General features: G+C 52.6%; 12 non-coding genes across 12 annotated transcripts; all 12 read left to right on the forward strand.

The window, feature by feature from the left end:
• The first annotated feature begins 94 nt into the window (after positions 1-94).
• Positions 95-213, forward strand: LOC126331552 (5S ribosomal RNA). Its single transcript, XR_007563348.1, has one exon. It is a non-coding gene; the product is annotated as a 5S ribosomal RNA (ribosomal RNA).
• A 1176-nt stretch (positions 214-1389) lies between these two features.
• LOC126331544 (5S ribosomal RNA) lies at positions 1390-1508 on the forward strand. Its single transcript, XR_007563340.1, has one exon. It is a non-coding gene; the product is annotated as a 5S ribosomal RNA (ribosomal RNA).
• A 1175-nt stretch (positions 1509-2683) lies between these two features.
• Positions 2684-2802, forward strand: LOC126331564 (5S ribosomal RNA). The gene has a single exon (XR_007563359.1). It is a non-coding gene; the product is annotated as a 5S ribosomal RNA (ribosomal RNA).
• A 1176-nt stretch (positions 2803-3978) lies between these two features.
• Positions 3979-4097, forward strand: LOC126331545 (5S ribosomal RNA). The gene has a single exon (XR_007563341.1). It is a non-coding gene; the product is annotated as a 5S ribosomal RNA (ribosomal RNA).
• Positions 4098-5272: 1175 nt separating this feature from the next.
• Positions 5273-5391, forward strand: LOC126331546 (5S ribosomal RNA). Its single transcript, XR_007563342.1, has one exon. It is a non-coding gene; the product is annotated as a 5S ribosomal RNA (ribosomal RNA).
• A 1175-nt stretch (positions 5392-6566) lies between these two features.
• Positions 6567-6685, forward strand: LOC126331547 (5S ribosomal RNA). The gene has a single exon (XR_007563343.1). It is a non-coding gene; the product is annotated as a 5S ribosomal RNA (ribosomal RNA).
• Positions 6686-7860: 1175 nt separating this feature from the next.
• LOC126331485 (5S ribosomal RNA) lies at positions 7861-7979 on the forward strand. The gene has a single exon (XR_007563284.1). It is a non-coding gene; the product is annotated as a 5S ribosomal RNA (ribosomal RNA).
• Positions 7980-9155: 1176 nt separating this feature from the next.
• LOC126331548 (5S ribosomal RNA) lies at positions 9156-9274 on the forward strand. Its single transcript, XR_007563344.1, has one exon. It is a non-coding gene; the product is annotated as a 5S ribosomal RNA (ribosomal RNA).
• Positions 9275-10449: 1175 nt separating this feature from the next.
• Positions 10450-10568, forward strand: LOC126331549 (5S ribosomal RNA). Its single transcript, XR_007563345.1, has one exon. It is a non-coding gene; the product is annotated as a 5S ribosomal RNA (ribosomal RNA).
• Positions 10569-11743: 1175 nt separating this feature from the next.
• LOC126331550 (5S ribosomal RNA) lies at positions 11744-11862 on the forward strand. The gene has a single exon (XR_007563346.1). It is a non-coding gene; the product is annotated as a 5S ribosomal RNA (ribosomal RNA).
• Positions 11863-13037: 1175 nt separating this feature from the next.
• LOC126331551 (5S ribosomal RNA) lies at positions 13038-13156 on the forward strand. The gene has a single exon (XR_007563347.1). It is a non-coding gene; the product is annotated as a 5S ribosomal RNA (ribosomal RNA).
• Positions 13157-14321: 1165 nt separating this feature from the next.
• LOC126331553 (5S ribosomal RNA) lies at positions 14322-14440 on the forward strand. Its single transcript, XR_007563349.1, has one exon. It is a non-coding gene; the product is annotated as a 5S ribosomal RNA (ribosomal RNA).
• Positions 14441-15162: the final 722 nt, after the last annotated feature.

Genomic DNA, 15162 nt, shown 5'->3' on the forward strand with positions numbered 1-15162 from the left:
GCTTTGCGTCAAATGTGCCACCGAAAAACGGCGATTGCGTGTGTTGGGAGGAGAGGCGAAGCCTTCTTCTGCTGTGCGGATACAGTATAAGGACGCCAACGGCCATACCATGTTGAATACACCGGTTCTCGTCCGATCACCGAAGTTAAGCAACATAGGGCCCGGTTAGTACTTGGATGGGTGACCGCCTGGGAACACCGGGTGCTGTTGGCTCCCTCTCATTTTTTCCTTTTTACCTCGCTACACCGGCCAGCCCTCTTTTCATACTAACTCTCAGGTGTGACAAAGATGCTTCCTCGAGCATTTTAAACTACTGTATTAAACGTAAGATACGAAATTACAGTAATAAATTCAGTTTGAGCAAGAATGCGCGAAGGAAGAGTGCTAGAACACCTTGAAAGTAACGAAACACTGCGAATCGACAGATGTGCTCTTGAAGTGCGTCAGAGCCTACTGTTTTGTAAGAGCGATAAATTCCAAAAACTAACTAAATAAATAAAAAATTAAAAAAAAAATCAACTGTTCTCGCCCGATCACCGACGATAAGCAACAACTTTAGTATTCGGATCGGTGACCGCCTGGGAACTCTGGCTGTCTTCATTTTTTGCTTTTTTTTTTTCGCTACCCGTGCCAGCCCTCTTTTCCAAAGTGTCTCTAGAAATAACAAGAGTATGAAGCGACAGGGATGTTCTGAAATACACCAGGGCTTATAGTTTTGTAGCAGTGTTCAAGTGCAAATTTGTAAACAAAAATTTATCTTTCGCCGCTAGAGGAGATGGATGCTTTGTCGAACCGCCTGTCTCTCGTGTCCGTGTTCTCGCACCTTTCCACGGCACGGCGCTGCTCTAGTAGCTCCGAACGGCCGCACACGGCGCCTCAGACACGCCGGTTCGGCCCGCGTCCATCTCGCAGATGTTTCTCGTGCTTGTGCAGCCATATGGACCGCGACCCGAGCGGCAGCGAGCGGCAGTCGAGCAAAGTCGGGACAAGTCGGGACGGAAGGGGAGGGGACAGGCGAGCGAATTACGCAAATATCTGGAATCGCGGCGTGTGTCGGGCAGGTGAGGAAGCTTCCGTCGGTCCAGCAGGACACTGCCACACCCCGCGCAGTCCCCCCGCCGCCCGGCCGCGCGCATGCCCTGCGCCGGATAACAAGAACAAGGTGCGTCTCCCGCGAGTGTCGGAGGCCGCACGCACCAAACGAATGACAGGCGGTGCAACGAGCAGCTGTGTTGTGCGTCCGACCCACGTGGCGGCGCGCCGCACTGCGCGTCGCCTTCGAGGTGGAAGGACGTGCTTTGCGTCAAATGTGCCACCGAAAAACGGCGATTGCGTGTGTTGGGAGGAGAGGCGAAGCCTTCTTCTGCTGTGCGGATACAGTATAAGGACGCCAACGGCCATACCATGTTGAATACACCGGTTCTCGTCCGATCACCGAAGTTAAGCAACATCGGGCCCGGTTAGTACTTGGATGGGTGACCGCCTGGGAACACCGGGTGCTGTTGGCTCCCTCTCATTTTTTCCTTTTTACCTCGCTACACCGGCCAGCCCTCTTTTCATACTAACTCTCAGGTGTGACAAAGATGCTTCCTCGAGCATTTTAAACTACTGTATTAAACGTAAGATACGAAATTACAGTAATAAATTCAGTTTGAGCAAGAATGCGCGAAGGAAGAGTGCTAGAACACCTTGAAAGTAACGAAACACTGCGAATCGACAGATGTGCTCTTGAAGTGCGTCAGAGCCTACTGTTTTGTAAGAGCGATAAATTCCAAAAACTAACTAAATAAATAAAAAATTAAAAAAAAAATCAACTGTTCTCGCCCGATCACCGACGATAAGCAACAACTTTAGTATTCGGATCGGTGACCGCCTGGGAACTCTGGCTGTCTTCATTTTTTGCTTTTTTTTTTCGCTACCCGTGCCAGCCCTCTTTTCCAAAGTGTCTCTAGAAATAACAAGAGTATGAAGCGACAGGGATGTTCTGAAATACACCAGGGCTTATAGTTTTGTAGCAGTGTTCAAGTGCAAATTTGTAAACAAAAATTTATCTTTCGCCGCTAGAGGAGATGGATGCTTTGTCGAACCGCCTGTCTCTCGTGTCCGTGTTCTCGCACCTTTCCACGGCACGGCGCTGCTCTAGTAGCTCCGAACGGCCGCACACGGCGCCTCAGACACGCCGGTTCGGCCCGCGTCCATCTCGCAGATGTTTCTCGTGCTTGTGCAGCCATATGGACCGCGACCCGAGCGGCAGCGAGCGGCAGTCGAGCAAAGTCGGGACAAGTCGGGACGGAAGGGGAGGGGACAGGCGAGCGAATTACGCAAATATCTGGAATCGCGGCGTGTGTCGGGCAGGTGAGGAAGCTTCCGTCGGTCCAGCAGGACACTGCCACACCCCGCGCAGTCCCCCCGCCGCCCGGCCGCGCGCATGCCCTGCGCCGGATAACAAGAACAAGGTGCGTCTCCCGCGAGTGTCGGAGGCCGCACGCACCAAACGAATGACAGGCGGTGCAACGAGCAGCTGTGTTGTGCGTCCGACCCACGTGGCGGCGCGCCGCACTGCGCGTCGCCTTCGAGGTGGAAGGACGTGCTTTGCGTCAAATGTGCCACCGAAAAACGGCGATTGCGTGTGTTGGGAGGAGAGGCGAAGCCTTCTTCTGCTGTGCGGATACAGTATAAGGACGCCAACGGCCATACCATGTTGAATACACCGGTTCTCGTCCGATCACCGAAGTTAAGCAACATAGGGCCCGGTTAGTACTTGGATGGGTGACCGCCTGGGAACACCGGGTGCTGTTGGCTCCCTCTCATTTTTTCCTTTTTACCTCGCTACACCGGCCAGCCCTCTTTTCATACTAACTCTCAGGTGTGACAAAGATGCTTCCTCGAGCATTTTAAACTACTGTATTAAACGTAAGATACGAAATTACAGTAATAAATTCAGTTTGAGCAAGAATGCGCGAAGGAAGAGTGCTAGAACACCTTGAAAGTAACGAAACACTGCGAATCGACAGATGTGCTCTTGAAGTGCGTCAGAGCCTACTGTTTTGTAAGAGCGATAAATTCCAAAAACTAACTAAATAAATAAAAAATTAAAAAAAAAATCAACTGTTCTCGCCCGATCACCGACGATAAGCAACAACTTTAGTATTCGGATCGGTGACCGCCTGGGAACTCTGGCTGTCTTCATTTTTTGCTTTTTTTTTTTCGCTACCCGTGCCAGCCCTCTTTTCCAAAGTGTCTCTAGAAATAACAAGAGTATGAAGCGACAGGGATGTTCTGAAATACACCAGGGCTTATAGTTTTGTAGCAGTGTTCAAGTGCAAATTTGTAAACAAAAATTTATCTTTCGCCGCTAGAGGAGATGGATGCTTTGTCGAACCGCCTGTCTCTCGTGTCCGTGTTCTCGCACCTTTCCACGGCACGGCGCTGCTCTAGTAGCTCCGAACGGCCGCACACGGCGCCTCAGACACGCCGGTTCGGCCCGCGTCCATCTCGCAGATGTTTCTCGTGCTTGTGCAGCCATATGGACCGCGACCCGAGCGGCAGCGAGCGGCAGTCGAGCAAAGTCGGGACAAGTCGGGACGGAAGGGGAGGGGACAGGCGAGCGAATTACGCAAATATCTGGAATCGCGGCGTGTGTCGGGCAGGTGAGGAAGCTTCCGTCGGTCCAGCAGGACACTGCCACACCCCGCGCAGTCCCCCCGCCGCCCGGCCGCGCGCATGCCCTGCGCCGGATAACAAGAACAAGGTGCGTCTCCCGCGAGTGTCGGAGGCCGCACGCACCAAACGAATGACAGGCGGTGCAACGAGCAGCTGTGTTGTGCGTCCGACCCACGTGGCGGCGCGCCGCACTGCGCGTCGCCTTCGAGGTGGAAGGACGTGCTTTGCGTCAAATGTGCCACCGAAAAACGGCGATTGCGTGTGTTGGGAGGAGAGGCGAAGCCTTCTTCTGCTGTGCGGATACAGTATAAGGACGCCAACGGCCATACCATGTTGAATACACCGGTTCTCGTCCGATCACCGAAGTTAAGCAACATCGGGCCCGGTTAGTACTTGGATGGGTGACCGCCTGGGAACACCGGGTGCTGTTGGCTCCCTCTCATTTTTTCCTTTTTACCTCGCTACACCGGCCAGCCCTCTTTTCATACTAACTCTCAGGTGTGACAAAGATGCTTCCTCGAGCATTTTAAACTACTGTATTAAACGTAAGATACGAAATTACAGTAATAAATTCAGTTTGAGCAAGAATGCGCGAAGGAAGAGTGCTAGAACACCTTGAAAGTAACGAAACACTGCGAATCGACAGATGTGCTCTTGAAGTGCGTCAGAGCCTACTGTTTTGTAAGAGCGATAAATTCCAAAAACTAACTAAATAAATAAAAAATTAAAAAAAAAATCAACTGTTCTCGCCCGATCACCGACGATAAGCAACAACTTTAGTATTCGGATCGGTGACCGCCTGGGAACTCTGGCTGTCTTCATTTTTTGCTTTTTTTTTTCGCTACCCGTGCCAGCCCTCTTTTCCAAAGTGTCTCTAGAAATAACAAGAGTATGAAGCGACAGGGATGTTCTGAAATACACCAGGGCTTATAGTTTTGTAGCAGTGTTCAAGTGCAAATTTGTAAACAAAAATTTATCTTTCGCCGCTAGAGGAGATGGATGCTTTGTCGAACCGCCTGTCTCTCGTGTCCGTGTTCTCGCACCTTTCCACGGCACGGCGCTGCTCTAGTAGCTCCGAACGGCCGCACACGGCGCCTCAGACACGCCGGTTCGGCCCGCGTCCATCTCGCAGATGTTTCTCGTGCTTGTGCAGCCATATGGACCGCGACCCGAGCGGCAGCGAGCGGCAGTCGAGCAAAGTCGGGACAAGTCGGGACGGAAGGGGAGGGGACAGGCGAGCGAATTACGCAAATATCTGGAATCGCGGCGTGTGTCGGGCAGGTGAGGAAGCTTCCGTCGGTCCAGCAGGACACTGCCACACCCCGCGCAGTCCCCCCGCCGCCCGGCCGCGCGCATGCCCTGCGCCGGATAACAAGAACAAGGTGCGTCTCCCGCGAGTGTCGGAGGCCGCACGCACCAAACGAATGACAGGCGGTGCAACGAGCAGCTGTGTTGTGCGTCCGACCCACGTGGCGGCGCGCCGCACTGCGCGTCGCCTTCGAGGTGGAAGGACGTGCTTTGCGTCAAATGTGCCACCGAAAAACGGCGATTGCGTGTGTTGGGAGGAGAGGCGAAGCCTTCTTCTGCTGTGCGGATACAGTATAAGGACGCCAACGGCCATACCATGTTGAATACACCGGTTCTCGTCCGATCACCGAAGTTAAGCAACATCGGGCCCGGTTAGTACTTGGATGGGTGACCGCCTGGGAACACCGGGTGCTGTTGGCTCCCTCTCATTTTTTCCTTTTTACCTCGCTACACCGGCCAGCCCTCTTTTCATACTAACTCTCAGGTGTGACAAAGATGCTTCCTCGAGCATTTTAAACTACTGTATTAAACGTAAGATACGAAATTACAGTAATAAATTCAGTTTGAGCAAGAATGCGCGAAGGAAGAGTGCTAGAACACCTTGAAAGTAACGAAACACTGCGAATCGACAGATGTGCTCTTGAAGTGCGTCAGAGCCTACTGTTTTGTAAGAGCGATAAATTCCAAAAACTAACTAAATAAATAAAAAATTAAAAAAAAAATCAACTGTTCTCGCCCGATCACCGACGATAAGCAACAACTTTAGTATTCGGATCGGTGACCGCCTGGGAACTCTGGCTGTCTTCATTTTTTGCTTTTTTTTTTCGCTACCCGTGCCAGCCCTCTTTTCCAAAGTGTCTCTAGAAATAACAAGAGTATGAAGCGACAGGGATGTTCTGAAATACACCAGGGCTTATAGTTTTGTAGCAGTGTTCAAGTGCAAATTTGTAAACAAAAATTTATCTTTCGCCGCTAGAGGAGATGGATGCTTTGTCGAACCGCCTGTCTCTCGTGTCCGTGTTCTCGCACCTTTCCACGGCACGGCGCTGCTCTAGTAGCTCCGAACGGCCGCACACGGCGCCTCAGACACGCCGGTTCGGCCCGCGTCCATCTCGCAGATGTTTCTCGTGCTTGTGCAGCCATATGGACCGCGACCCGAGCGGCAGCGAGCGGCAGTCGAGCAAAGTCGGGACAAGTCGGGACGGAAGGGGAGGGGACAGGCGAGCGAATTACGCAAATATCTGGAATCGCGGCGTGTGTCGGGCAGGTGAGGAAGCTTCCGTCGGTCCAGCAGGACACTGCCACACCCCGCGCAGTCCCCCCGCCGCCCGGCCGCGCGCATGCCCTGCGCCGGATAACAAGAACAAGGTGCGTCTCCCGCGAGTGTCGGAGGCCGCACGCACCAAACGAATGACAGGCGGTGCAACGAGCAGCTGTGTTGTGCGTCCGACCCACGTGGCGGCGCGCCGCACTGCGCGTCGCCTTCGAGGTGGAAGGACGTGCTTTGCGTCAAATGTGCCACCGAAAAACGGCGATTGCGTGTGTTGGGAGGAGAGGCGAAGCCTTCTTCTGCTGTGCGGATACAGTATAAGGACGCCAACGGCCATACCATGTTGAATACACCGGTTCTCGTCCGATCACCGAAGTTAAGCAACATCGGGCCCGGTTAGTACTTGGATGGGTGACCGCCTGGGAACACCGGGTGCTGTTGGCTCCCTCTCATTTTTTCCTTTTTACCTCGCTACACCGGCCAGCCCTCTTTTCATACTAACTCTCAGGTGTGACAAAGATGCTTCCTCGAGCATTTTAAACTACTGTATTAAACGTAAGATACGAAATTACAGTAATAAATTCAGTTTGAGCAAGAATGCGCGAAGGAAGAGTGCTAGAACACCTTGAAAGTAACGAAACACTGCGAATCGACAGATGTGCTCTTGAAGTGCGTCAGAGCCTACTGTTTTGTAAGAGCGATAAATTCCAAAAACTAACTAAATAAATAAAAAATTAAAAAAAAAATCAACTGTTCTCGCCCGATCACCGACGATAAGCAACAACTTTAGTATTCGGATCGGTGACCGCCTGGGAACTCTGGCTGTCTTCATTTTTTGCTTTTTTTTTTCGCTACCCGTGCCAGCCCTCTTTTCCAAAGTGTCTCTAGAAATAACAAGAGTATGAAGCGACAGGGATGTTCTGAAATACACCAGGGCTTATAGTTTTGTAGCAGTGTTCAAGTGCAAATTTGTAAACAAAAATTTATCTTTCGCCGCTAGAGGAGATGGATGCTTTGTCGAACCGCCTGTCTCTCGTGTCCGTGTTCTCGCACCTTTCCACGGCACGGCGCTGCTCTAGTAGCTCCGAACGGCCGCACACGGCGCCTCAGACACGCCGGTTCGGCCCGCGTCCATCTCGCAGATGTTTCTCGTGCTTGTGCAGCCATATGGACCGCGACCCGAGCGGCAGCGAGCGGCAGTCGAGCAAAGTCGGGACAAGTCGGGACGGAAGGGGAGGGGACAGGCGAGCGAATTACGCAAATATCTGGAATCGCGGCGTGTGTCGGGCAGGTGAGGAAGCTTCCGTCGGTCCAGCAGGACACTGCCACACCCCGCGCAGTCCCCCCGCCGCCCGGCCGCGCGCATGCCCTGCGCCGGATAACAAGAACAAGGTGCGTCTCCCGCGAGTGTCGGAGGCCGCACGCACCAAACGAATGACAGGCGGTGCAACGAGCAGCTGTGTTGTGCGTCCGACCCACGTGGCGGCGCGCCGCACTGCGCGTCGCCTTCGAGGTGGAAGGACGTGCTTTGCGTCAAATGTGCCACCGAAAAACGGCGATTGCGTGTGTTGGGAGGAGAGGCGAAGCCTTCTTCTGCTGTGCGGATACAGTATAAGGACGCCAACGGCCATACCATGTTGAATACACCGGTTCTCGTCCGATCACCGAAGTTAAGCAACATAGGGCCCGGTTAGTACTTGGATGGGTGACCGCCTGGGAACACCGGGTGCTGTTGGCTCCCTCTCATTTTTTCCTTTTTACCTCGCTACACCGGCCAGCCCTCTTTTCATACTAACTCTCAGGTGTGACAAAGATGCTTCCTCGAGCATTTTAAACTACTGTATTAAACGTAAGATACGAAATTACAGTAATAAATTCAGTTTGAGCAAGAATGCGCGAAGGAAGAGTGCTAGAACACCTTGAAAGTAACGAAACACTGCGAATCGACAGATGTGCTCTTGAAGTGCGTCAGAGCCTACTGTTTTGTAAGAGCGATAAATTCCAAAAACTAACTAAATAAATAAAAAATTAAAAAAAAAATCAACTGTTCTCGCCCGATCACCGACGATAAGCAACAACTTTAGTATTCGGATCGGTGACCGCCTGGGAACTCTGGCTGTCTTCATTTTTTGCTTTTTTTTTTTCGCTACCCGTGCCAGCCCTCTTTTCCAAAGTGTCTCTAGAAATAACAAGAGTATGAAGCGACAGGGATGTTCTGAAATACACCAGGGCTTATAGTTTTGTAGCAGTGTTCAAGTGCAAATTTGTAAACAAAAATTTATCTTTCGCCGCTAGAGGAGATGGATGCTTTGTCGAACCGCCTGTCTCTCGTGTCCGTGTTCTCGCACCTTTCCACGGCACGGCGCTGCTCTAGTAGCTCCGAACGGCCGCACACGGCGCCTCAGACACGCCGGTTCGGCCCGCGTCCATCTCGCAGATGTTTCTCGTGCTTGTGCAGCCATATGGACCGCGACCCGAGCGGCAGCGAGCGGCAGTCGAGCAAAGTCGGGACAAGTCGGGACGGAAGGGGAGGGGACAGGCGAGCGAATTACGCAAATATCTGGAATCGCGGCGTGTGTCGGGCAGGTGAGGAAGCTTCCGTCGGTCCAGCAGGACACTGCCACACCCCGCGCAGTCCCCCCGCCGCCCGGCCGCGCGCATGCCCTGCGCCGGATAACAAGAACAAGGTGCGTCTCCCGCGAGTGTCGGAGGCCGCACGCACCAAACGAATGACAGGCGGTGCAACGAGCAGCTGTGTTGTGCGTCCGACCCACGTGGCGGCGCGCCGCACTGCGCGTCGCCTTCGAGGTGGAAGGACGTGCTTTGCGTCAAATGTGCCACCGAAAAACGGCGATTGCGTGTGTTGGGAGGAGAGGCGAAGCCTTCTTCTGCTGTGCGGATACAGTATAAGGACGCCAACGGCCATACCATGTTGAATACACCGGTTCTCGTCCGATCACCGAAGTTAAGCAACATCGGGCCCGGTTAGTACTTGGATGGGTGACCGCCTGGGAACACCGGGTGCTGTTGGCTCCCTCTCATTTTTTCCTTTTTACCTCGCTACACCGGCCAGCCCTCTTTTCATACTAACTCTCAGGTGTGACAAAGATGCTTCCTCGAGCATTTTAAACTACTGTATTAAACGTAAGATACGAAATTACAGTAATAAATTCAGTTTGAGCAAGAATGCGCGAAGGAAGAGTGCTAGAACACCTTGAAAGTAACGAAACACTGCGAATCGACAGATGTGCTCTTGAAGTGCGTCAGAGCCTACTGTTTTGTAAGAGCGATAAATTCCAAAAACTAACTAAATAAATAAAAAATTAAAAAAAAAATCAACTGTTCTCGCCCGATCACCGACGATAAGCAACAACTTTAGTATTCGGATCGGTGACCGCCTGGGAACTCTGGCTGTCTTCATTTTTTGCTTTTTTTTTTCGCTACCCGTGCCAGCCCTCTTTTCCAAAGTGTCTCTAGAAATAACAAGAGTATGAAGCGACAGGGATGTTCTGAAATACACCAGGGCTTATAGTTTTGTAGCAGTGTTCAAGTGCAAATTTGTAAACAAAAATTTATCTTTCGCCGCTAGAGGAGATGGATGCTTTGTCGAACCGCCTGTCTCTCGTGTCCGTGTTCTCGCACCTTTCCACGGCACGGCGCTGCTCTAGTAGCTCCGAACGGCCGCACACGGCGCCTCAGACACGCCGGTTCGGCCCGCGTCCATCTCGCAGATGTTTCTCGTGCTTGTGCAGCCATATGGACCGCGACCCGAGCGGCAGCGAGCGGCAGTCGAGCAAAGTCGGGACAAGTCGGGACGGAAGGGGAGGGGACAGGCGAGCGAATTACGCAAATATCTGGAATCGCGGCGTGTGTCGGGCAGGTGAGGAAGCTTCCGTCGGTCCAGCAGGACACTGCCACACCCCGCGCAGTCCCCCCGCCGCCCGGCCGCGCGCATGCCCTGCGCCGGATAACAAGAACAAGGTGCGTCTCCCGCGAGTGTCGGAGGCCGCACGCACCAAACGAATGACAGGCGGTGCAACGAGCAGCTGTGTTGTGCGTCCGACCCACGTGGCGGCGCGCCGCACTGCGCGTCGCCTTCGAGGTGGAAGGACGTGCTTTGCGTCAAATGTGCCACCGAAAAACGGCGATTGCGTGTGTTGGGAGGAGAGGCGAAGCCTTCTTCTGCTGTGCGGATACAGTATAAGGACGCCAACGGCCATACCATGTTGAATACACCGGTTCTCGTCCGATCACCGAAGTTAAGCAACATCGGGCCCGGTTAGTACTTGGATGGGTGACCGCCTGGGAACACCGGGTGCTGTTGGCTCCCTCTCATTTTTTCCTTTTTACCTCGCTACACCGGCCAGCCCTCTTTTCATACTAACTCTCAGGTGTGACAAAGATGCTTCCTCGAGCATTTTAAACTACTGTATTAAACGTAAGATACGAAATTACAGTAATAAATTCAGTTTGAGCAAGAATGCGCGAAGGAAGAGTGCTAGAACACCTTGAAAGTAACGAAACACTGCGAATCGACAGATGTGCTCTTGAAGTGCGTCAGAGCCTACTGTTTTGTAAGAGCGATAAATTCCAAAAACTAACTAAATAAATAAAAAATTAAAAAAAAAATCAACTGTTCTCGCCCGATCACCGACGATAAGCAACAACTTTAGTATTCGGATCGGTGACCGCCTGGGAACTCTGGCTGTCTTCATTTTTTGCTTTTTTTTTTCGCTACCCGTGCCAGCCCTCTTTTCCAAAGTGTCTCTAGAAATAACAAGAGTATGAAGCGACAGGGATGTTCTGAAATACACCAGGGCTTATAGTTTTGTAGCAGTGTTCAAGTGCAAATTTGTAAACAAAAATTTATCTTTCGCCGCTAGAGGAGATGGATGCTTTGTCGAACCGCCTGTCTCTCGTGTCCGTGTTCTCGCACCTTTCCACGGCACGGCGCTGCTCTAGTAGCTCCGAACGGCCGCACACGGCGCCTCAGACACGCCGGTTCGGCCCGCGTCCATCTCGCAGATGTTTCTCGTGCTTGTGCAGCCATATGGACCGCGACCCGAGCGGCAGCGAGCGGCAGTCGAGCAAAGTCGGGACAAGTCGGGACGGAAGGGGAGGGGACAGGCGAGCGAATTACGCAAATATCTGGAATCGCGGCGTGTGTCGGGCAGGTGAGGAAGCTTCCGTCGGTCCAGCAGGACACTGCCACACCCCGCGCAGTCCCCCCGCCGCCCGGCCGCGCGCATGCCCTGCGCCGGATAACAAGAACAAGGTGCGTCTCCCGCGAGTGTCGGAGGCCGCACGCACCAAACGAATGACAGGCGGTGCAACGAGCAGCTGTGTTGTGCGTCCGACCCACGTGGCGGCGCGCCGCACTGCGCGTCGCCTTCGAGGTGGAAGGACGTGCTTTGCGTCAAATGTGCCACCGAAAAACGGCGATTGCGTGTGTTGGGAGGAGAGGCGAAGCCTTCTTCTGCTGTGCGGATACAGTATAAGGACGCCAACGGCCATACCATGTTGAATACACCGGTTCTCGTCCGATCACCGAAGTTAAGCAACATCGGGCCCGGTTAGTACTTGGATGGGTGACCGCCTGGGAACACCGGGTGCTGTTGGCTCCCTCTCATTTTTTCCTTTTTACCTCGCTACACCGGCCAGCCCTCTTTTCATACTAACTCTCAGGTGTGACAAAGATGCTTCCTCGAGCATTTTAAACTACTGTATTAAACGTAAGATACGAAATTACAGTAATAAATTCAGTTTGAGCAAGAATGCGCGAAGGAAGAGTGCTAGAACACCTTGAAAGTAACGAAACACTGCGAATCGACAGATGTGCTCTTGAAGTGCGTCAGAGCCTACTGTTTTGTAAGAGCGATAAATTCCAAAAACTAACTAAATAAATAAAAAATTAAAAAAAAAATCAACTGTTCTCGCCCGATCACCGACGATAAGCAACAACTTTAGTATTCGGATCGGTGACCGCCTGGGAACTCTGGCTGTCTTCATTTTTTGCTTTTTTTTTTCGCTACCCGTGCCAGCCCTCTTTTCCAAAGTGTCTCTAGAAATAACAAGAGTATGAAGCGACAGGGATGTTCTGAAATACACCAGGGCTTATAGTTTTGTAGCAGTGTTCAAGTGCAAATTTGTAAACAAAAATTTATCTTTCGCCGCTAGAGGAGATGGATGCTTTGTCGAACCGCCTGTCTCTCGTGTCCGTGTTCTCGCACCTTTCCACGGCACGGCGCTGCTCTAGTAGCTCCGAACGGCCGCACACGGCGCCTCAGACACGCCGGTTCGGCCCGCGTCCATCTCGCAGATGTTTCTCGTGCTTGTGCAGCCATATGGACCGCGACCCGAGCGGCAGCGAGCGGCAGTCGAGCAAAGTCGGGACAAGTCGGGACGGAAGGGGAGGGGACAGGCGAGCGAATTACGCAAATATCTGGAATCGCGGCGTGTGTCGGGCAGGTGAGGAAGCTTCCGTCGGTCCAGCAGGACACTGCCACACCCCGCGCAGTCCCCCCGCCGCCCGGCCGCGCGCATGCCCTGCGCCGGATAACAAGAACAAGGTGCGTCTCCCGCGAGTGTCGGAGGCCGCACGCACCAAACGAATGACAGGCGGTGCAACGAGCAGCTGTGTTGTGCGTCCGACCCACGTGGCGGCGCGCCGCACTGCGCGTCGCCTTCGAGGTGGAAGGACGTGCTTTGCGTCAAATGTGCCACCGAAAAACGGCGATTGCGTGTGTTGGGAGGAGAGGCGAAGCCTTCTTCTGCTGTGCGGATACAGTATAAGGACGCCAACGGCCATACCATGTTGAATACACCGGTTCTCGTCCGATCACCGAAGTTAAGCAACATCGGGCCCGGTTAGTACTTGGATGGGTGACCGCCTGGGAACACCGGGTGCTGTTGGCTCCCTCTCATTTTTTCCTTTTTACCTCGCTACACCGGCCAGCCCTCTTTTCATACTAACTCTCAGGTGTGACAAAGATGCTTCCTCGAGCATTTTAAACTACTGTATTAAACGTAAGATACGAAATTACAGTAATAAATTCAGTTTGAGCAAGAATGCGCGAAGGAAGAGTGCTAGAACACCTTGAAAGTAACGAAACACTGCGAATCGACAGATGTGCTCTTGAAGTGCGTCAGAGCCTACTGTTTTGTAAGAGCGATAAATTCCAAAAACTAACTAAATAAATAAAAAATTAAAAAAAAAATCAACTGTTCTCGCCCGATCACCGACGATAAGCAACAACTTTAGTATTCGGATCGGTGACCGCCTGGGAACTCTGGCTGTCTTCATTTTTTGCTTTTTTTTTTCGCTACCCGTGCCAGCCCTCTTTTCCAAAGTGTCTCTAGAAATAACAAGAGTATGAAGCGACAGGGATGTTCTGAAATACACCAGGGCTTATAGTTTTGTAGCAGTGTTCAAGTGCAAATTTGTAAACAAAAATTTATCTTTCGCCGCTAGAGGAGATGGATGCTTTGTCGAACCGCCTGTCTCTCGTGTCCGTGTTCTCGCACCTTTCCACGGCACGGCGCTGCTCTAGTAGCTCCGAACGGCCGCACACGGCGCCTCAGACACGCCGGTTCGGCCCGCGTCCATCTCGCAGATGTTTCTCGTGCTTGTGCAGCCATATGGACCGCGACCCGAGCGGCAGCGAGCGGCAGTCGGGACAAGTCGGGACGGAAGGGGAGGGGACAGGCGAGCGAATTACGCAAATATCTGGAATCGCGGCGTGTGTCGGGCAGGTGAGGAAGCTTCCGTCGGTCCAGCAGGACACTGCCACACCCCGCGCAGTCCCCCCGCCGCCCGGCCGCGCGCATGCCCTGCGCCGGATAACAAGAACAAGGTGCGTCTCCCGCGAGTGTCGGAGGCCGCACGCACCAAACGAATGACAGGCGGTGCAACGAGCAGCTGTGTTGTGCGTCCGACCCACGTGGCGGCGCGCCGCACTGCGCGTCGCCTTCGAGGTGGAAGGACGTGCTTTGCGTCAAATGTGCCACCGAAAAACGGCGATTGCGTGTGTTGGGAGGAGAGGCGAAGCCTTCTTCTGCTGTGCGGATACAGTATAAGGACGCCAACGGCCATACCATGTTGAATACACCGGTTCTCGTCCGATCACCGAAGTTAAGCAACATCGGGCCCGGTTAGTACTTGGATGGGTGACCGCCTGGGAACACCGGGTGCTGTTGGCTCCCTCTCATTTTTTCCTTTTTACCTCGCTACACCGGCCAGCCCTCTTTTCATACTAACTCTCAGGTGTGACAAAGATGCTTCCTCGAGCATTTTAAACTACTGTATTAAACGTAAGATACGAAATTACAGTAATAAATTCAGTTTGAGCAAGAATGCGCGAAGGAAGAGTGCTAGAACACCTTGAAAGTAACGAAACACTGCGAATCGACAGATGTGCTCTTGAAGTGCGTCAGAGCCTACTGTTTTGTAAGAGCGATAAATTCCAAAAACTAACTAAATAAATAAAAAATTAAAAAAAAAATCAACTGTTCTCGCCCGATCACCGACGATAAGCAACAACTTTAGTATTCGGATCGGTGACCGCCTGGGAACTCTGGCTGTCTTCATTTTTTGCTTTTTTTTTTCGCTACCCGTGCCAGCCCTCTTTTCCAAAGTGTCTCTAGAAATAACAAGAGTATGAAGCGACAGGGATGTTCTGAAATACACCAGGGCTTATAGTTTTGTAGCAGTGTTCAAGTGCAAATTTGTAAACAAAAATTTATCTTTCGCCGCTAGAGGAGATGGATGCTTTGTCGAACCGCCTGTCTCTCGTGTCCGTGTTCTCGCACCTTTCCACGGCACGGCGCTGCTCTAGTAGCTCCGAACGGCCGCACACGGCGCCTCAGACACGCCGGTTCGGCCCGCGTCCATCTCGCAGATGTTTCTCGTGCTTGTGCAGCCA

Source organism: Schistocerca gregaria, unplaced genomic scaffold (assembly GCF_023897955.1).
Source record: "Schistocerca gregaria isolate iqSchGreg1 unplaced genomic scaffold, iqSchGreg1.2 ptg001374l, whole genome shotgun sequence".
NCBI lineage: Eukaryota > Metazoa > Arthropoda > Insecta > Orthoptera > Acrididae > Schistocerca > Schistocerca gregaria.